Genomic DNA, 22,385 nt, shown 5'->3' on the forward strand with positions numbered 1-22,385 from the left:
TGCTGTCATATCAACATTTATGTATCTTATCAAGCCTACTTGTGGCTTATAATGATGTTGAGGCTATTGATGTTTTCATAATTTGACCGCGCATCTTGCTGACCGTGCGTCTAGGAGGTTGGGGTATTTATTGTAATTGTGCCTTGAAAAAAAGAATCTGTTATTGTGTTCCAACACATACAGTTCATTTTATAACAAAGAAACTCCACAAATAATTTTTAAAAATCAATTCTGTTCTAACTTTTTTATTTTTTACATATAGCCTACAGTAACTTAAACTAATTAAAATGTTATTGTGTTATTTGAAATACAATTAAAATCGTATTTTAATGTTACATTAGACCTTCATAAACACAACCAAATTATTATTTCTGCAATAGCACATAGGAAATGTATGAACTACACTGTCAGAATGTTGCAGTCAAAATGACTGCTCATTAGCTTGAACGGGGTTCGCTCAAGCCCCAGCAGTTTTAGTGTTAATGAAGTCATATAAAGACAACGAAGACGATGAGTGAGAAGAGAACGAGGAGAGGTAGGGAGAGAGAGAGAAAGGGTGAGAGAAAGTGATATAAAAAGAAAACATAGATGAAGAGAAGTCTATACAGCTTGATAGAGAGATCTCCAGTGTGTGTGTGTGTGTGTGTAAAAAAAGAGAGATCAGATGTATCTCTGTCCCTGAAGGACTGGTGGAAGGCTGCCTCTTAACGAGGTCTGGGGCTCTCTGTCTAATCACACACACACACAATCACCCCCCCGCCGCTCTCTAATTAGTAGATTCCATTAGTGTGCAAGGAGTCAGGTCTGGTAAGGGGTTACTGTCACAAGGACCTGTTTGTGAACACTATCTAAGACTCCTTCCTGGTTCACTGCATTAGCTTCATTTTAGACACCTTTTTTCAGCTGGTATTTAGTGAATAGAATATTGGTAACGAGTACGCTACAACTATTAGCGTCAATTGCTTAGCGTTTACATAACTCCCTTTACATCATCTCTTAATCAACCTTGGTTCTACCACTACTAGTTACCACTGTCACACGCACGCACGCACGCACACACGCACACACACACACACAAAGACACAAGTGCACACATACAGAGAGAGAGATGTTTAGAAGCTGGGTTCTTTTCTCTGGCTAATTTGCATGGGGGTGGTTCCAATGCTTGGAAATACATTGTGTAAATCAGTGTGTGAATGTTTGAGTGTGTGTGTGTGTGTTGTAGGAAAGAATAAGAGGGTCCGTGGTTACCTCTGCTAGTAAACAACTTCCTCCTCTGTAATTGCACTGCTGCCAATGTGTTACTCAGCATGTGTGCGTACCTCCCGGTTTGAAAACACTGCTGTGTACTGTATATGTGAGCAATGTGTGTGTGTCTGGCTCTCTAATTGTGCTGCTGTGTGTGTGCTATTGTGTGTATGTGTGTGCGTGTCATCCCCTCTATTAGGTGGGCTCCTGAGGGTCTCTAATAAGGCTGGGCTTCTAGTCTCATAAAAATACAAATAAACTGCATATTCTCCTTGTCAAATACTGCATGTCAAGATAAGATGTACTATTTACTATGTCCTCAATTCAATTTCAGTTCTCATGGCATGTTGGTAAACACTGTGAATTAAAATGTCTTATGATATCGATGTCATGTTTCTATGTTTGAAGTAGCCCTAGTAACAACTGGAAACCTTTGTCTGGCTTCGGTTCCGGTCCAACATCATACTATCGAGACTAAGGGCCACAATGACAAGACGTAGTAGCACGTAAATAACAACTGGAAACCTTTGTCTGGCTTCGGTTCCGGTCCAACATCATACTATCGAGACGAAGGGCCACAATGACAAGACGTAGTAGCACGTAAATAACAACTGGAAACCTTTGTCTGGCTTCGGTTCCGGTCCAACATCATACTATCGAGACGAAGGGCCACAATGACAATCTGAGCTTTTTTTATGTTTCCATATTCTGTTTGTTTGTGTATCAGTCGTAACAGAACATTTCCACTACACAAGGTATGACAAATTAATGGATCGTTCCACCAAATGAGGGCTTTTGCATCCCTTTGATATTTCAAGTCGAAATTGTGCGCCAACATTGAATTTAAATAAAAGCTTGTTATATTAAATAAAGTGCCTTTTCATATAGACCACATGGGCTGCGTTTACACAGGCGGCCCAATTCCTAATTTGTTCCACTAATTGGTCTTTTGACCAATCACATCAGATCTTTTCAGAGCAGATCTGATTGAAAAGATCAATTAGTGAGAGAGAAGGGGAAAAAAATTATCAGAATTTGGGCTGAATTCAATCAATATGAATAAAGACTTGCTAACGCGCCCAAAATTCTCCGTGCACCCGCTGTGACTTCTAGGAAGATATTAACACACTTAACCCAAACATTTCATCATTATAAAAGCCCCAGTTACTTTGTTGCTTTGACAAATTTCAATTCTGAAGATTATTATCTACTTAATGTGATGAGAGATTCATTATCATCTGTCCCCCATTTTAAAAGGTCAACCCTGTTACATGAACTGAACTCTTGTTTTTCAAAAGAAACACTGAACATCTAATAGCCAAATCATAGTGTAAAAGCAAGTGAGCTGGTTCTATTCTTTTTGGCCATTTTCTGGACTTTTTGTGGTGGAAAAACCACATAAAAGCAGAAGACAAAATGTCCATCTCGCGTGGACTATATAAAGTATATCTTATATTTACATCGGTTTTGATGCAGTAAATACAGGCACTACCCGAAGATATGATAGATAACCGATGGCATGTCCGTCTAACTAGCGAGAGTCTGTAGGGGAGAGTGGGGTAAATTGAGCCAAAGGGTTAGTTGAGCCTCCCCTCGATTCTAGAAAACCATACACAGAATCAATTATTTGACCAAATATTTAGGACGAGGTCATCATTTTTTAGAGTCTGTGAAGGAAGAAACCACATGGAGGAAGTGGTAAGCGAGTTAGTTCCAAGAAACAGATTTTCACAAAAGTCAAATGAATTTAATGTGTTAAGTGGTTTCATGATGCTTGTACCTCAACCAATGTAGATTGTTTTAAGGTAGCATTGTACATCAGTTGGGATCTCTGTAAGCTACAATATGAGGTCCCTAAACCTAGCATGAATGTGCATCCTTGCACTTGAAAGTAGCTGTGCGGGTTAATATAGCCCAAATGTTCGCTTTGGGGTAACTTGAGACAATGGCCGCTATACCCAATACAAATTATGATTACATTTAGTCTGTTTTATGCATAATATGTATAGTATTTTTGCAATATGTCAATGCATTTTATTGTTACAGCGCAGACATCATGACCCCTGTATACAAACATAACACAACCAGCATTCTAGGCCCCCTTTGAGGTTCTTAAAAATGTAGCCAATGAAGTGAGAGCAGGGCAGTCCATTGGAGCAGCAGCAAAGCATGAACAAATAAACTGAATGACACTGAAAAGGAACATTTGACTACAAAAAGAAGACAAACATGTAATTGTGTGAAAGAGAGGCTATGATAGAGTAGCAGATGCACACAAAGTCTTAAACTGGTCAAGAAAACTGGTCAAGAAATAGAAGGGTAAGTGATATTGAACAGAGAGACCTATTTCTGAATGTAGGCATACTTTGAAGACACAACACACCACAACCCCATTCCATGAATTTAACTTTGACCTACCATCACCCACTGTCACAGGACACCACCACCCACTTACCCCAAGGTGGCTCAACTTACTCTGTCACTTTGCTAAACCTTTCTGGGAACGGGGGCAGTATTGAGTAGTTTGGATGAATAAGCTGCCCTATGTAAACTGCCTGTTACTCCTCAGGCCCAGAAGCTAGGATATGCATATGCATGGTAGTATTGGATATAAAACACTCTAAAGTTTCCAAAACTGTTACAATAATGTCTGTGAGTATAACAGAACTGATATGGCATGCGAAAACCTGAGGAAAATCCATCCAGGAAATGCTATTATTTATTTTGAAACGGCTGTTTTTCCATTGAAAGCCTATCCACCATACAAAGACTTATGACTCAGTTCACAATCCCTATGGCTTCCACTACATGTGGCCAGTCTTTAGACATTGTTTCAGGCTTTTACTCTGAAAAATGAGGGAGAAACACCACTTTCAATAAGTGGACAGTGGAAATTTCCAGAGATGTTTTCTGCGCGTGACCGGGAGCGCACCCTTCTTGTTTTTCCTTTTCTATTGACGGAGATATTGTCCGGTTGAAATAGTATTGATTACTTATGACAAAAACAACCTAAGGATTGATTATAAACATTGTTTGACATGTTTCTACGAACTTTTATGGTACTTTTTCATCTGCCTGCTGTGACAACGCTTTGTGCCAATGGATTACTGAACAAAACTGAGGTTTTTGGACATAGAGGGACTTTATCGAACAAAACAAACATTGTGTAATATGGGGTCTTGTGATTGCAACTAGAGGTCGACCGATTAATCGGAATGGCCGATTAATTAGGGCCGATTTCAAGTTTTCATAACAATCGGAAATCGGTATTTTGGGCACCGATTAAAAAAAATTTTTTATACCTTTTATTTAATTAGACAAGTCAGTTATGAACACATTCTTATTTTCAATGACGGCCTAGGAACGGTGGGTTAACTGCCTCGTTCAGGGGCAGAAAGACAGATTTTCACCTTGTCAGCTCGGGGGATCCAATCGTGCAACCTTTCAGTTAACTAGTCCAACGCAATAACGACCTGCCTCTCTCTCGTTGCACTCCACAAGGAGACTGCCAGTTACGCAAATGCAGTAAGCCAAGGTAAGTTGCTAGCTAGCATTAAACTGATCTTATAAAAAACAATCAATCATAATCACACATGGTTGATGATATTACTAGATATTATCTAGCGTGTCCTGTGTTGCATATAATCTGACTGAGAATACAAGCATCTAAGTATCTGACTGAGCGGTGGTAGGCAGAAGCAGGCGCATAAACATTCATTCAAAAGGCACTTTCGTGCTCCGTTTATGACTTCAAACCTATCAACTCCCGAGATGAGGCTGGTGTGACCGAAGTGAAACGGCTGGCTCGTTAGCGCGCGCTAATAGCGTTTCAAACTTCACTCACTGAGCCTTGGGGTGGTTGTTTCCCTTGCTCTGCATGGGTAACGCTGCATTGATGTGGTGGCTGTTGTCGTTGTGTTGCTAGTTCGAGCCCAGGGAGTAGCGAGGAGAGGGACGGAAGCTATACTGTTACACTGGCAATACTAAAGTGCCTATATGAACATCCAATAGTCAAAGGTTAATGAAATACAAAATGGTATAGAGGGAAATAGTCCTATAATAACTACAACCTAAAACTTCTTACCTGGGAATATTGAAGACTCATGTTAAAAGGAACCACCAGTTTCATAGGTTCTCATGTTCTGAGCAAGGAACTGAAACGTTAGCTTTCTTACATAGCACATATTGAACTTTTACATTCTTCTCCAAAACTTTGTTTTTGCATTATTTAAACCAAATTGAACATGTTTCATTATCTACTTGAGGCTAAATTGATTTTATTGATGTATTATATTAAGTTAAAATAAGTGTTCATTCAGTATTGTTGTAATTGTCATTATTACAAAGACATTTTTGTTTATTTTTATAAATAGGACAGGACAGCGGAGTCAATCACCACCTTAGATGCACTAACTTTAGATGCACTATTGTAAAGTGACTGTTCCACTGGATGCCATAAGGTGAATGCACCAATTTGTAAGTCGCTCTGGATAAGAGCGTCTGCTAAATGACTTAAATGTAAATGTAAATGTAAGATCGGCCGATTAATCGGTATCGGCTTTTTTGGTCCTCCAATAATCGGTATCTGAGTTGAAAAATCATAAATCGGTCGACCTCTAATTGCAACCATAACACTTGTATCTTTTATGTATGTTTATTATGAGAATTTGTGTTTTGTTCAGTTTCACGCTCTGAAATATCACCGGATGTTGTTTGAGACAGTGGATTAATGAACAAAACGCGCTAACAGAATGGAGGTTCATGCTTTCGCCGTGAAATCTTTTTGAAATCTGACACTGTGGTTGGATTAACAAGAAGTTTATCTTTAAGCCAATGTATAACACTTGTATGTTTTAGGAATCTTTATTATGAGATTTCTGTTTGAATTTGGCACCCTGCAATTTCACTGGCTGTTGGCTAGCGGAACACCTATCCCTAATACAACTTACCGCATACCAAGAGGCTACTTTTTTTTGGGGGGGGGGGGAGTTGTTTACTTAAATTCTGATTAATTCCAGGGATACACAACATCCTGAAATATGTATAGATATCTTTGTTAGAAATAATATTATATTTCCCTTGATGTAGTAATGCTGAATGTAAAGAATTGCTGAACTTACCCCACTCTGTCCTATAGCTACTTTCTCTCTCTCCCCATCCTGTTTCACAGACACCGCCCCCGCCACTCCCCCTCCACGCCCTGTAGCAGCAACAAACAGAGCGGATGGCCTCTCCCGAGTCGCGCAGGCTATGCAGCATGAAAGTGCTGAAGAACATGCATTTCGACTATCCGGATACTGGAAAAAAATGCATGATTTATTTGAATACGGCAATTATTTAAAAATGCCCTTCCCTAGTGTCCATGTGTCTTCTGAAGCAGCCAACCGCAGCCCCCCCTCTCCCACTATCTCCCTCTCCTTAGACTGTGAGAAGCCCTGGTGAGAGGGAGAAGGAAGAGGCTGAATTCCTACAGTTTATCTAGTCATCTGATCTAGGCAGCCAGTCATGTGTTAGAGCAGCATTCAGACTTTAGAGGGAAAACTGGTTTCAAAGTAACTGTCCAGTGAAAATCTGACTTTTTAAAGTTCATATTCTGCTAACTCATACCAAAATAATGTTGTCGACTCATCCTATACTCGTATTTCTGGCTAAAGCCTAAATTAAAGAAAATCACACAAAAAAAAAAAAAACTTACCTCAATCTTGTATTTCAAACTGTTTTTGGCTGAGAAGTCTCTAGCCAGCTCAGTCATTGAATCATAATCAGCTGTTTATTTGTAATTCATATTTTTATTGACCAGTACATGCTCACAATATTCTATTGTTGGGATAAACCCACACCATTCAAACACACAAAAGCTGCTTTTATCACTTTGGGGGGGGGGGGGGGGGGGGGGGGGGGGGGGGGGCTAATTAATAAAATCTGGAAACACCCTGTTCTCCTCTACTCCTCTCCATTCCTATTCACATACATCTTCTTCCCAGACATTACTCTTCCACAATGCTTCTTTTCTTTAAGATGAGTACCTCACTCTTTTCCCTTTTTCCCCTCTCTTCCTCTGTCTCTGCCCACCTTACAACACTTTTTGAGATATCTACAGTTGAAGTCGGAAGTTAACATACACCTTAGCCAACTTCATTTAAACTCAGTTTTTCACATTTCCTGACATTTAATCCTAGTAAATATTCCCTGTCTTAGGTCAGTTAGGATCACCACTTTATTTTAAGAAATGTGAAATGTCAGAATAATTGTAGAGAGAATGATTTATTTCAGCTTTTATTTCTTTCATCACATTCACAGTGGGTCAGGAGTTTAGACACTCAATTAGTATTTTGTAGCGTTGGCTTTAAATGGTTTAACTTGGGTCAAATGTGTCAGGTAGCCTTCCACAAGCTTCCCACAATAAGTTGGGACAGAGCTGGTGTAACTGAGTCAGGTTTGTAGGCATCCTTGCTCGCACACGCTTTTTCAGTTCTGCCCACAAATGTTCTATAGGATTGAGGTCAGGGCTTTGTGATGGCCACTCCAATACCTTGACTTTGTTGTCCTTAATCCATTTTGCCACAACTTTGGAAGTATGCTTGGGGTCATTGTCCATTTGGAAGACCCATTTGCTACCTAGTTTTAACTTCCTGACTGATGTCTTGAGATGTTGCTTCAATATATCCACATATCCACAATTTTCCATCCTCATGATGCCATCTATTTTTTTTAAATGCACCAGTCCCTCCTGCAGCAAAGCACCCCCCACAACATGATGCTGCCACCCCCATGCTTCCCGGTTGGGATGGTGTTCTTTGGCTTGCAAGCCTCCCCCTTTTTCCTCCAAACAAAACAATGGTCATTATGGCCAAACAGTTCTATTTTTGTTTCATCAGACCAGAGGACATTTCTCCAAAAAGTACGATCTTTGTCCCCATGTGCAGTTGCAAACCGTAGTCTGGCATTTTCATGGCGGTTTTGGAGCGTGGCTTCTTCCTTGCTTTGCAGCCTTTCAGGTTATGTCGATATAGGACTCGTTTTACAGTGGATACAGATACTTTTGTACCTGTTTCCTCCAGCATCTTCACAAGGTCCTTTGCTATTGTTCTGGGATTGATTTGCACTTCTTCGCACCAAAGTACGTTGATCTCTAGGAAACAGAACGAGTCTCCTTCCTGAGCAGTATGACAGCTGCGTGTTCCCATGGTGTTTATACTTGTGTATTATTGTTTGTACAGATGAACGTGGTACCTTCAGGCGTTTGGAAATTGCTCCCAAGGATGAACCAAACTTGTGTAGGTCTACAAATGTTTTTCTGAGGTCTTGGCTGATTTCTTTTGAGTTTCCTATGATGTCAAGCAAAGAGGCACTGAGTTTGAAGGTAGGCCTTGAAACACATCCACAGGTACACCTCCAATTGACTCAAATTATGTTAGTTAGCCTATCAGAAGCTTCTAAAGCCATGACATAATTTTCTGGAATTTTCTAAGCTGTTGAAAGGCACAGTCAACTTAGTGTACGTAAACTTCTGACTCACTGGAATTGTGATACAGTGAAGTGTTTGTAAACTTCCGACATCAACGGTATATTAGCAGCAGTCTCAGTGTTTAGGCTCTTAACTATGGGGCATTACCAGGAGAGAACAATTGTCCCTTTCCATTGAAGCCACGGAGGTTCAAGGCAGACAGCGGTACTACAGGCATTGTTAGCAGAAAACCGGGTCCCTCATTATAGTGAATGAATTTATTTTTAAATCCTCGTGGTCAATCTAAATCAAAAAATATGTTTTGAAGACAATCATGCTACCAATTATTGCTTCTAATCACCAGATGTAAGTCTGAATAAACGACGCCGAAGGGGGTGGCTGACGTTTTACGGGCTCCTGTCAAACAGCGATTTTTTTTATTTTATGCATTTATAATGTTGCTGCTACTGTCTCTTATGACCGAAAAGAGCTTCTGGACATCAGAACAGCGATTACTCACCTCGAACTGGACAAAGATTTTTGTCGTGACAAGGCCCAAATCACAGTCATCCTCGTGAAGAAAAGACAGAAAAAAAGGGTGAGGAAGGCGGGGTGCCTTGTATGCCTACTCTGCAAATTCTTAACACTGCTACCCTCCGTATTATTGGCCAACGTGCAAATCATTGGAAAACAAACTGGACCGTCTACGATTAAGACTATCCTACCAACGAAACATTAAAAAAATGTAATATCTTATGTTTAACCGAGACTTCGCTGAACGACGACAAATGATATAGAGATGGCTGTCTTCTCCGTGCATCGGCAGAACAGAGCAGCTACGTCTGGTAAGAAGAGGGGCGGGGTGTGTGTCTATTTGTCAATAACTGCTGGTGCGCGATGTCTAGTATTAAAGAAGTCTCGAGGTATTGCTCGCCTGAGGTAGAATACCTCATGAATAGCTGTAGACCACACTATCTAACAGAGTTCTCTTCTATATTATTCTTAGCCTTCTACTTACCACCAAAAACCAATGCTGGCACTAAGACCACACTCAACAAGCTGTTAAACTTCTTATGGCTTGGGGGGCAGTATTGAGTTGCTTGGATGAATAAGGTGCCCAGAGTAAACTGCCTGCTACTTAGGCCCAGAAGCTAAGATATGCATATTATTAGTAGTATTGTATATTCGGATAGAAAACACTCTGACGGTTCTAAAACTGTTTGAATGATGTCTGTGAGTATAGCAGAACTCATATGGCAGGCAAAAGCCTGAGAAAAAATTAAACCAGGAAGTGGGAAATCTGAGGTTTGTAGTGTTTGCCAATCCAAGATACAGTGTAAATTCGGTCCGATTGCACTTCCTAAGGCTTCCACTAGATGTCAACAGTCTTTAGAACCTTGTTTCGGGCTTCTACTATGAAGGGGGAGCGAATAAGAGCTGTTTGAACCAGGTGTCTGGCAGAATGCCATGAGCTAAATCATGCGCGCGGCCGTGAGAGTTAGCTGGATTTGTGAACTAAACGCTCGAACAAAAAAGGAGGTATTTGGACATAAATGATGGACTTTATCGAACAAAACAAACGTTTATTGTGGAACTGGGATTCCTGGGAGTGCATTCCGATAAAGATCATTAAAGGTAAGTGAATATGTATAATGCTATTTCTGACTTCTGTTGACTCCACAACATGGAGGGTATCTGTATGGCTTGTTTTGGTGCCTGAGCGCTGTACTCAGATTATCTTCTTGGTGACAGGGGGCAGTATTTTCATGTCATGCCCAAATTCAACTGCCTGCTACTCATAAGGAGGGTTTCCGGTTCCGGTTGGAGCGAGTGGTCGCATCTGCACGTCGCTCCAACGGGTAGTATAACTTTTTCATTATATTTCATTATATCACAACGGTTTGATTTGTCTTATCTTAGCAATTTCTTCTCAGCTAGCTACATAGCCGTCTTTGTATCAAAGATAATTGCGTAATTATCGTATTTCGCCGTCCTAACGTAGTCTTCACTAGCCAGCTAGCTAACGTCCACTGATTAGCTGCACTGGAGAAACTATTACACTCAACTGAACGACTTGATTAGTTTAGTGTTAGCTAGCTACATAGCTGTCTTTGCTGTCTTCGTATCATCGTATCCAAGATAATTGTGTTGTTTAGGTTTAGAGTGTGTAGTCTTAGAGTGATTATCTTAATTTACCGAGGTTAGCTAGCCAGCTATTTGTCGTCCTTAACGTAGGTGACTCTGCTAGCTAGCCAACGTCTTCTGAATAGAACTCAACAACCCGGTCGCATTCACAGGTAGTATCACATTTTCATTTCATTTCATTACAGTACAACGGTTTGATTTGTTTGATCGTAGCTAGCTACTTAGCTAGCTACATAGCCGTCTTTGTATCAAAGATAATTGTGTAGTCTAGAGCGATTTTCTAGGTTCGCTAGCCATCTATTGTCGTTCTTTTAACGCAACGTAACGTAAACAACACTGCTAGCTAGCCTGCTAGCCCCCGAATAGCAACACTGCAGAAACTATTACACTCAACGGAACGACTTGATTAGTGTAGTGTCAACAACGCACCCACTGCCAGCTGGCCTACTTCAGCAGTACTGTATCATTTTAATCATTTTAGTCAATAAGATTCTTGCTACGTAGCTTAACTTTCTGAACATTCGAGACGTGTAGTCCACTTGTCATTCCAATCTCCTTTGCATTAGCGTAGCCTCTTCTGTAGCCTGTCAACTATGTGTCTGTTTATCCCTGTTCTCTCCTCTCTGCACAGACCATACAAACGCTCCTCACCGCGTGGCCGCGGCCACCCTACTCTGGTGGTCCCAGCGCGCACGACCCACGTGGAGTTCCAGGTCTCCGGTAGCCTCTGGAACTGCCAATCTGCGGTCAACAAGGCAGAGTTCATCTCAGCCTATGCCTCCCTCCAGTCCCTCGACTTCTTGGCACTGACGGAAACATGGATCACCACAGACAACACTGCTACTCCTACTGCTCTCTCTTCGTCCGCCCACGTGTTCTCGCACACCCCGAGAGCGTCTGGTCAGCGGGGTGGTGGCACCGGGATCCTCATCTCTCCCAAGTGGTCATTCTCTCTTTCTCCCCTTACCCATCTGTCTATCGCCTCCTTTGAATTCCATGCTGTCACAGTTACTAGCCCTTTCAAGCTTAACATCCTTATCATTTATCGCCCTCCAGGTTCCCTCGGAGGGTTCATCAATGAGCTTGATGCCTTGATAAGCTCCTTTCCTGAGGACGGCTCACCTCTCACAGTTCTGGGTGACTTTAACCTCCCCACGTCTACCTTTGACTCTTTCCTCTCTGCCTCCTTCTTTCCACTCCTCTCCTCTTTTGACCTCACCCTCTCACCTCCCCCCCCTACTCACAAGGCAGGCAATATGCTCGACCTCATCTTTACTAGATGCTGTTCTTCCACTAACCTCATTGCAACTCCCCTCCAAGTCTCCGACCACTGCCTTGTATCCTTTTCCCTCTCGCTCTCATCCAACACCTCCCACACTGCCCCTACTCGGATGGTATCGCGCCGTCCCAACCTTCGCTCTCTCCCCCGCTACTCTCTCCTCTTCCATCCTATCATCTCTTCCCTCCGCTCAAACCTTCTCCCACCTATCTCCTGATTCTGCCTCCTCAACCCTCCTCTCCTCCCTCTCTGCATCCCTTGACTCTCTATGTCCCCTATCCTCCAGGCCGGCTCGGTCCTCCCCTCCCGCTCCGTGGCTCGATGACTCATTGCGAGCTCACAGAACAGGGCTCCGGGCAGCCGAGCGGAAATGGAGGAAAACTCGCCTCCCTGCGGACCTGGCATCCTTTCACTCCCTCCTCTCTACATTTTCCTCCTCTGTCTCTGCTGCTAAAGCCACTTTCTACCACGCTAAATTCCAAGCATCTGCCTCTAACCCTAGGAAGCTCTTTGCCACCTTCTCCTCCCTCCTGAATCCTCCGCCCCCCCTCCTCCCTCTCTGCAGATGACTTCGTCAACCATTTTGAAAAGAAGGTCGACGACACCCGATCCTCGTTTGCTAAGTCAAACGACACCGCTGGTTCTGCTCACACTGCCCTACCCTGTGCTCTGACCTCTTTCTCCCCTCTCTCTCCAGATGAAATCTCGCGTCTTGTGACGGCCGGCCGCCCAACAACCTGCCCGCTTGACCCTATCCCCTCCTCTCTTCTCCAGACCATTTCCGGAGACCTTCTCCCTTACCTCACCTCGCTCATCAACTCATCCCTGACCGCTGGCTACGTCCCTTCCGTCTTCAAGAGAGCGAGAGTTGCACCCCTTCTGAAAAAACCTACACTCGATCCCTCCGATGTCAACAATTACAGACCAGTATCCCTTCTTTCTTTTCTCTCCAAAACTCTTGAACGTGCCGTCCTTGGCCAGCTCTCCCGCTATCTCTCTCTGAATGACCTTCTTGATCCAAATCAGTCAGGTTTCAAGACTAGTCATTCAACTGAGACTGCTCTCCTCTGTATCACGGAGGCGCTCCGCACTGCTAAAGCTAACTCTCTCTCCTCTGCTCTCATCCTTCTAGATCTATCGGCTGCCTTCGATACTGTGAACCATCAGATCCTCCTCTCCACCCTCTCCGAGTTGGGCATCTCCGGCGCGGCCCACGCTTGGATTGCGTCCTACCTGACAGGTCGCTCCTACCAGGTGGCGTGGCGAGAATCTGTCTCCTCACCACGCGCTCTCACCACTGGTGTCCCCCAGGGCTCTGTTCTTGGCCCTCTCCTATTCTCGCTATACACCAAGTCACTTGGCTCTGTCATAACCTCACATGGTCTCTCTTATCATTGCTATGCAGACGACACACAATTAATCTTCTCCTTTCCCCCTTCCGATGACCAGGTGGCGAATCGCATCTCTGCATGTCTGGCAGACATATCAGTGTGGATGACGGATCACCACCTCAAGCTGAACCTCGGCAAGACGGAGCTGCTCTTCCTCCCGGGGAAGGACTGCCCGTTCCATGATCTCGCCATCACGGTTGACAACTCCATTGTGTCCTCCTCCCAGAGCGCCAAGAACCTTGGCGTGATCCTGGACAACACCCTGTCGTTCTCAACTAACATCAAGGCGGTGGCCCGTTCCTGTAGGTTCATGCTCTACAACATCCGCAGAGTACGACCCTGCCTCACACAGGAAGCGGCGCAGGTCCTAATCCAGGCACTTGTCATCTCCCGTCTGGATTACTGCAACTCGCTGTTGGCTGGGCTCCCTGCCTGTGCCATTAAACCCCTTCAACTCATCCAGAACGCCGCAGCCCGTCTGGTGTTCAACCTTCCCAAGTTCTCTCACGTCACCCCGCTCCTCAGTTCTCTCCACTGGCTTCCAGTTGAAGCTCGCATCCGCTACAAGACCATGGTGCTTGCCTACGGAGCTGTGAGGGGAACGGCACCTCAGTACCTCCAGGCTCTGATCAGGCCCTACACCCAAACAAGGGCACTGCGTTCATCCACCTCTGGCCTGCTCGCCTCCCTACCACTGAGGAAGTACAGCTCCCGCTCAGCCCAGTCAAAATTGTTCGCTGCCCTGGCCCCCCAATGGTGGAACAAACTCCCTCACGACGCCAGGACAGCGGAGTCAATCACCACCTTCCGGAGACACCTGAAACCCCACCTCTTTAAGGAATACCTAGGATAGGTTAAGTAATCCCTCTCACCCCACCCCCCCTAAGTTTTAGATGCACTATTGTTAAGTGACTGTCCCACTGGATGTCATAAGGTGAATGCACCAATTTGTAAGTCGCTCTGGATAAGAGCGTCTGCTAAATGACTTAAATGTAAAATGTAAATGTAACCAGAAGATATGCATATTATTAGTAGATTTGGATCGAAAACACTGAAGTTTAAAACTGTTTCAATCAGGTCTGTGAGTATAACAGAACTTATGTAGCAGGCGAAACCCCGAGGAAAAACCATTCAGATGTTTGTTTTTTGAGGTCACTCTCTTTTTAATGGGTTTTCATTGGGAATCCAGATTTCTAAGGGACCTTCTTGCAGTTCCTACCGCTTCCACTGGATGTCACCAGTCTTCCTGTCTGGGTTGGCGCCCCCCCCCCCCCCCCCTTGGGTTGTGCCGTGGCGGAGATCTTTGTGGGCTATACTCAGCCTTGTCTCAGGATGGTAAGTTGGTGGTTGAAGATATCCCTCTAGTGGTGTGGGGGCTGTGCTTTGGCAAAGTGGGTGGGATTATATCCTTCCTGTTTGGCCTTGTCCGGGGGGTGTCCTCAGATGGGGCCACAGTGTCTCCTGACCCCTCCTGTCTCAGCCTCCTTTATTTATGTTACAGTAGTTTAGGTGTTGGGGGCTAGGGTCAGTTTGTTATATATGGAGTACTTCTCCTGTCCTATTCGGTGTCCTGTGTGAATTTAAGTGTGCTCTCTCTAATTCTCTCTTTCTCTCTTTCTTTCTCTCTCCCAGAGGACCTGAGCCCTAGGACCATGCCTCAGGACTACCTGACATGATGACTCCTTGCTGTCCCCAGTTCCACCTGGCCGTGCTGCTGCTCCAGTTTCAACTGTTCTGCCTTAATATTATTGGACCATGCTGGTCATTTATGAACATTTGAACAGCTTGGCCATGTTCTGTTATAATCTCCACCCGGCACAGCCAGAAGAGGACAGGCCACCCCACATAGCCTGGTTCCTCTCTAGGTTTCTTCCTAGGTTATGTCCTTTCTAGGGAATTTTTCCTAGCCACCGTGCTTCTACACCTGCATTGCTTGCTGTTTGGGGTTTTAGGCTGTGTTTCTGTACAGAACTTTGAGATATCAGCTGATGTACGAAGGGCTATAAAAATAAATTTGATTTGATTTAGAAATTGGTTGAGGTTTTTCCTTTGTGTAATGAAGAAGTAGCCCTGTTCAAAACGAGGGTCACTTCAAGTGTATTGTTTGTTAGAGGCGCGTGACCAGAAAGGTAGCGTCAGTTGGTTTTCTTCCTGTATTGAACACAGATCATCCCGTCTTCAATTTTATCGATTATTTACTTTAAAAAATACCAAAAGTTGTATTACAAAAGTAGTTTCAAATGTTTTGGCAAAGTTTACAGGTAACTTTTGAGGTATTTTGTAGTAACGTTGCGCAAGTTGGAATCTGTGTTTTTCTGGATCAAACGCGTCAAATAAATGGACATTTTGGATATATATCGACGGAATTAATCTAACAAAAGGACCATTTGTGATGTTTATGGGACATATTGGAGTGCCAGTAGAAGAAGCTCGTCTAAGGTAAGGCATGATTTATATTTTTTATTCCTGCGTTTTGTGTCGCGCCTGCAGGGTTGAAATATGTTTTCTCTCTTTTGTTTACAGAGATAATAGCACCGTTTGCTTTCGCTGAAAAGCCTTTTTGAAATCTGACATGTCGGCAGGATTCACAACAAGTGTAGCTTTAATTTGGTATCTTACATGTGGTTTCATGAAAGTTAGATTTTTATATTAATTTATTTGAATTTGGCGCTCTGCATTTTCTCTGGCTTTTGGCCAGGTGGGATGCCAGCATCCTACATATCCAAAGAGGAATATCTACATAGGCGTACAGAGGCCCATTATCAGCAACCATCACTCCGGTGTTCCAATGGCACGTTGTGTTAGCTAATCCAAGTTTAGCATTTTAAAAGGCTAATTTATCATTAGAAAACCCTTTTGCAATTATGTTAGCACAGCTGAAAACTGTTGTTCTGATTAAAGAAGCAATAAAACTGTCTTTCTTTAGACTAGTTGAGGATCTGTGGCATCAGATACTCTAGTTGAGTATCTAGGCACCAGCTGTTCTGGACGAATGTGTATTCACGCTCTCTGTAGCTGGTGTGAGCAAGACCTTTAAACAGGTCAACATTCACAAAGCCACGGGGCCAGACGGATTACCAGGATGTGTACTCAAAGCATGCGCGGACCAACTAGCAAGTGTCTTCACTGACATTTTCAACCTCTCCCTGCCCGAGTCTGTAACACCTACATGTTTCAAGCAGACCACCATAGTCCCTGTGCCCAAAAAAAACAAAGGTAACCTGCCTAAATGATTACCGACCCGTAGCACTCACCTCGGTAGCCATGCAGTGTTTTGAAAGGCTGGTCATGGCTCACATCAACACCATCATCACGGAAACCCTAGACCCACTCCAATTTGAATACCGCCCCAACAGATCCACAGATGACGCAAACTCAATCGCACTCCACACTGCCGTTTCCCCCCTCGGCAAGTGGGAATGCTGTTAATTGACTACAGCTCAGCGTTCAACACCATCGTGCCCACGAAGCTCATCACTAAGCTAAGGACCCTTGGACTAAACACCTCCCTCTGCAACTGGATCATGGTCTTCCTGATGGGCCACCCCCAGGTGGTAAGGGTAGGCAACAACACATCTGCCATGCTGATCCTCAACACTGGGGCCCCTCAGGGGTGTGTGATTAGTCCCCTCCTGTACTCTGTCTCCAACACCATCATTAAGTTTGCTAACAACACAACAGTGGTAGGCATGCTCACCGACAACAATGAGACAGCCTATAGGGAGGAGGTCAGAGACCTGGCCGTGTGGTGCCAGGACAAAAATCTCTACCTCAATGTGAGCAAGACAAAGCAGCTGAAAGTGGACTACAGGAAAAGGAGCATGTGACAAGTACAACTTGATCCTATTATTTTTTTAAATAGCACACAGCAGAAGTTGAGGATAATTGAGTTACTAAATGCAGCCTTCAACTTGAGTTACTCAATAAGAGGGGGCAGCAGTGAGCTAACCTGCAACGTCACTTCCTGGAGTAGCTCAAACTGCACATGTTATGTCGCCATCTTAACCTACCTAATTTGGCTTCAATACGCTATTGAGTCTTCACGTAGGTATGAATGGTGTCGCGTGATCGATGGCTTTGTCTATTCATATATGACACAAGTCACTAATTCACAGGGGAGGTATTTGAATGTAAACATCTATGTTTTTGTCAAAATGCATTCTTTGGCAGAAATGCCTTCTGGAACATGTTCAACTTTATGTGCCTTAACAAACTTGTATGCCATCTGTATATATGAATACAATTGTTAACATACGAGCCTAATTCCCACTATGACTGGCTGAGATAATGGATGGGCTGGAAATGAAGAGAGATGAGTTTGGATTGGTCTGCCATGTAGCACGCTTCTGTCTATAACAAAGGGTTGCTCAGTATGTGTAGTTAATTCTTTCGAATGCATCTTTTTTGAAAGATGTCCCGAAGAACTGCAAAAATGTTGCTCTCGACTTTCTGTAGGGCCGAGTTCTTGAAATCAGTGGAATGCCCGGTGGAAGCAGAGTATGATAGCTAAGGAGATGAAAATTCTGCCGTTTGATTGCAAATATGCGGAGGGGGTCAAAAAGAGAACACACAGAAGGATTGGATATAGTGTGTGTTTACCAGAGACGGTAATGTAAAGAACAACATGACCAGCACCAAAGTCAAATTAGGATATAACATTAGGCCAACGAGACAGTGTCCAAGTTCAAAAATTCTCAGGTAGAATCCCCTGCTTCTATTTCGTCACACTCACAACCGTAAGCTATTTTCTGTAATTAGCTTGCCATTCAGTTGTAAATAATTATCTTGTTGTGAGTTTATTTTCGTTGTAATAATGAATACAAATTAGCTAAAGTTAAGACAGTGTCAGCGATATGACATGGGCATTTTTTGAACTGACTAGCCAACTAAATTAAGGTCAGCTAGCTAGCTAACAAGCTAGAAACTAACAAAAACATTGTTTAGAAAGTTGCTTTTAGTTGCCTGGTTTGCTAGACTGACATATAGTAAATTTATTTTTTAAACAGATGGGTTTATTGGTGTTAAAATACACCGGTTAAGCTATTTTGGACCACCAGGCTGCTGATGTCATGCATGTGAATCCTTAAAGAGATGGGTGGGGCTCAGGCTTAAGAGGGTGTGAACTATGCTGAATGGGTGTAGACAAAGAAGAGCTCTCCAGTAGGTGTATCAAAACATTCAAGGGCCATTTTCTCAAAAGTAGAGTTACAAATTTATCAACTTTCAAAGCAGAATTACTTTCCCATTGTTCCTCAACTGTAGTGTAGGATATACCATTTTCTAGCTCGGAGTCTCTACTTTTAGCCAATGTAAAAAACACAGTATCACATTTTTCTACATAAGACCGAATCAAGCCTCTCTGTCACATACACAGTCATTGGGCATTACCTTGGAATCATAAGGAGCTGTGTGTTTGTGTATTAGTGTGTGTGTTTGTGTGTGCGCGTCTGTGTGTAATGTTATGTTCTGTTACAGTAAGCTAGCTGTACTACAGTAAACTGTGATGTGTTACATTGTTTCGTAACATTATTCTTAGCGTGTCAGTGTCGTAACATTGAGGGTAATAATAGCTATCCTGGAGAGGACACACAGGAGAGGAGGAGACACGTTCTGCATTCTGGAACGAAGGTCGTCAGTTTAATTGGAAGTGCAAATTGCGTTCACATGTACAGAAACCCACAGTGGATTGAAGCACGGGTGGAGAACCACCCGTGAGCGGCGAGGTGTGTGTGTGTGTGTGTGCGCGTCTGTCCTCCAACCTGAGGTAATTTCACAGCTAAAGGGATGTTACCTGCTGTTGAGGCGACAAGATCATTTGGACAAATATTTGATTTAAAGGAGCGATATTGACTTGTCAATATGTGCTAACACCAGACATCTGTTGGAGGGACAGAGACGTCTTTCAATTTCTCCCTCTCTCCTTTTGCTTGTGAAGGATCGGGTGTTCTCTATTCTCTCTCTCTTCCCATTCTCCCTCTGGACACACACACACACACAGTATGATTCCTCTGCCGCTGAGTGACAGGGTGTGTTCCGGTCGTAACCCCACAGTAGCACACTTCATACACACACACACAGCCTTTCAGGATCAATGAAGTGTGCTCAGGCAGTCACACAGGCTGCTTATCAATGAGTGATGATGGAGAATGTTCTGAGTGCATTTCACATCATTGATACGTGGGAAACTCTATAGGAAATTAGACCTTACACGTCCATCATTCAACCCAACCATCGACATCACATCATTCAATTCAGCAGTAGATTCTCAGTGACTTCCAGCTCTCTCCATGTCTCATAGGCTGAGGCCGGAATTCAAACAAACTCAGATAAATGACCCATCTATATTATAATAATGTAAAGCTCTCAGCTACGGAAGGATCTCCTCCTACAATTTTGCACCCATCTTCTTAATTTTAGGCAAAAAAAAGTGTGACATCCGTCTGTCCACTTTATATTCCCTAAATTGACTACATTACCCATAATGCTCATTGACAAGACCTTCCCAAATTATCATGGCAATTATGCATCACAATAGTTGGCTAATACTATTCTATGCAACATGCAGCAATCCACGGTAGGCCTATAGAAGGGACAGTATCAGCTGCACTTATAGTCTATGGCGGGCCCATGCTTAAAATCTTCAAGTGGCATATCTCATGTTGCCCTGCTTTCCTCAACTCAAAGCATAGGCAACAAACGTGAGCTGGTAGACTAGTCAGCCAGCACTGGAGAGGTGGATGTTTGGCGAGCGCAGTGGAAACTTTTGGAGAGAGGAGGGTATCAGCTTTCTGTAGGTATGACATTTATTTCCCCCAACTCTCAATATTTACCGTTTTAACACCAAAAGTATCTTAGAGACATAGTTTATGGAGCGTGGGATACGCACAACTGACATTCCAGGTGATTGCATAGGCCTTTATAGAGGCGACATCCTATGCTGCAAAGCATTTTAGGACCATACATTTACTGTTAGATGAATAAGTTACACGACTAACTATCAGGAAATTAGATTTAGCGATCTAGCTAATGGGTTTTAATATATCACTTCCTCAGATGGTGAATTAGCCCCAAGGCAATTAGCCTATAGATATTCGTACGCAAAAAAAGATGTAAGCAAATTCATCTCTGTTGAGCAAAATAAATATCACATTCTGGAGCCCTATTTCGACTGTAGAATTATAGCAACAATGCCTAATTGTCTAACCTAAATGCATGCCAACCACTGGTATAAGTATTGCACATCATCAGTTTTGCTTAGTCATGTTTGATTAATGTTGCATTACTTAGAAATCGCTCTGCCATTTCCTGGTTGCTAAAACTCTTAATAGTTTGCCAAAAAATGTTTTGTAGTATAGTGTAGAGAATCATGTACAATCTAAACTGCTGTGAAATATATTTTCCATAACCAAAAATATTGTTGTTTTAGCTGTTTGAAGCTGGTGTGCAAGACTCAAAAACTCCATTTAAGATCGGAAAGCATAGAAATAGAGCACATTGAACATTTCTATGTCAAATTGACTGGTTCGCCTAAAAAAGTTTCACTTTGCCACTTTAAACGTATTTAAAACGTATTTATTGAATCATACCATCTCAATAGGCCAAACCCCTCCCTAACCCGGACGACGCTGTGCCAATTGTGCGCCGCCAAGGGCTTCCGAGTGGCGCAGCGGTCTAAGGCACTGCAGTGCTAGAGGCGTCACTACAGAGCCTGGTTCGATCCCAGGCTGTATCACAACCGGCCGTGATCGGGAGCCCCATAGGGCGGCGCACAATTGGCCCAGTGTTGTCTGGGTTAGGGGAGGGTTTAGCCGGGGTGGGCCGTCATTGTAAATAAGAGACGTGAAAAAAAGCTGTGCAGCGACGCTCCCCATCCAACCTGAGAGCTTAAGAGGATCTGCAGAGAAGAATGGGACAAACCCCCCAAATACAGGTGTGCCAAGCTTGTAGCATCATACCCAAGAAGACTTGAGGCTGTAATCACTGCCAAAGGTGCTTCCACAAAGTACTGAGTAAAGGGTCTGAATACTTACGTTAAAATTTGCTTTGTCATTATGGGGTATTTCAGAATAAAGTAACAAAATGTGGAAAAAGTCAAGGGGTCAGAATACTTCCCGAATGCACTGCATGTTTTGTCTTTGCTTGAAATGTGGCCTGAAACTCTGGTAAATGCAGAAGACTGCACCAAGCTAAGGTAGTGAACGAATGTCAACTCACAGTTAAAAATAGGAACAAACCCTGATATCAATTTCCTATTAAAAAAAAATAAAACACGGAACATTTCCCTTTTAAAAAGTAGGAAGCTGGAGACAATATGTTCACAAACATCTGGTCTACAATGGCTACTGTATAATTTTGTTTCCTAGGGGTGTGCCCGACTTGAATTCGCAATCGTACCCGTAAGTTGACAGTTGATAGTCGGATAAGATGAGACTCGTGATAAAAAAAATAATTGAAGTGTTTTAATGTGCCTAAATAAATGCTATCAAAAGACCTCGCTGCACATTCTCACTGCAAAAAAAAAAAGCTGCCGATTAAGAGCAGTGCACGGAGGGGTGTGTGTGTGTGTGTGTGTGTGTGTGTGTGTGTGTGTGTGTGTGTGTGTGTGTGTGTGTGTGTGTGTGTGTGTGTGTGTGTGTGTGTGTGTGTGTGTGTGTGTGTGTGTGTGTGTGTGTGTGTCCTCGACATTGCTGTCACTCAGTCAGAATGCGCATCAGCGTTTCATCCTCTTCCCTACCCTTGGCCCGCTTGTTAGATATTAGGCACATTGATAGCGTGATAGCAAACATCCTCGCCATGTGATTTATCATAATAGAACGCTGCAGCAATCTAAATGATCAGACCGAAAACATGCGAGGAAAAGTGATCGGGTGAAATT

General features: G+C 43.3%; 1 protein-coding gene across 4 annotated transcripts in view; it reads right to left on the reverse strand.

The window, feature by feature from the left end:
• LOC123990995 (1-phosphatidylinositol 4,5-bisphosphate phosphodiesterase beta-4-like) overlaps nucleotides 1–22,385 on the reverse strand; it is a 176,327-nt gene that overhangs the window by 147,557 nt on the left and 6,385 nt on the right. The gene's annotated exons all lie outside the window — the stretch shown is intronic.

This window comes from Oncorhynchus gorbuscha, linkage group LG12, assembly GCF_021184085.1.
Source record: "Oncorhynchus gorbuscha isolate QuinsamMale2020 ecotype Even-year linkage group LG12, OgorEven_v1.0, whole genome shotgun sequence".
NCBI classification, from domain to species: Eukaryota; Metazoa; Chordata; class Actinopteri; order Salmoniformes; family Salmonidae; genus Oncorhynchus; species Oncorhynchus gorbuscha.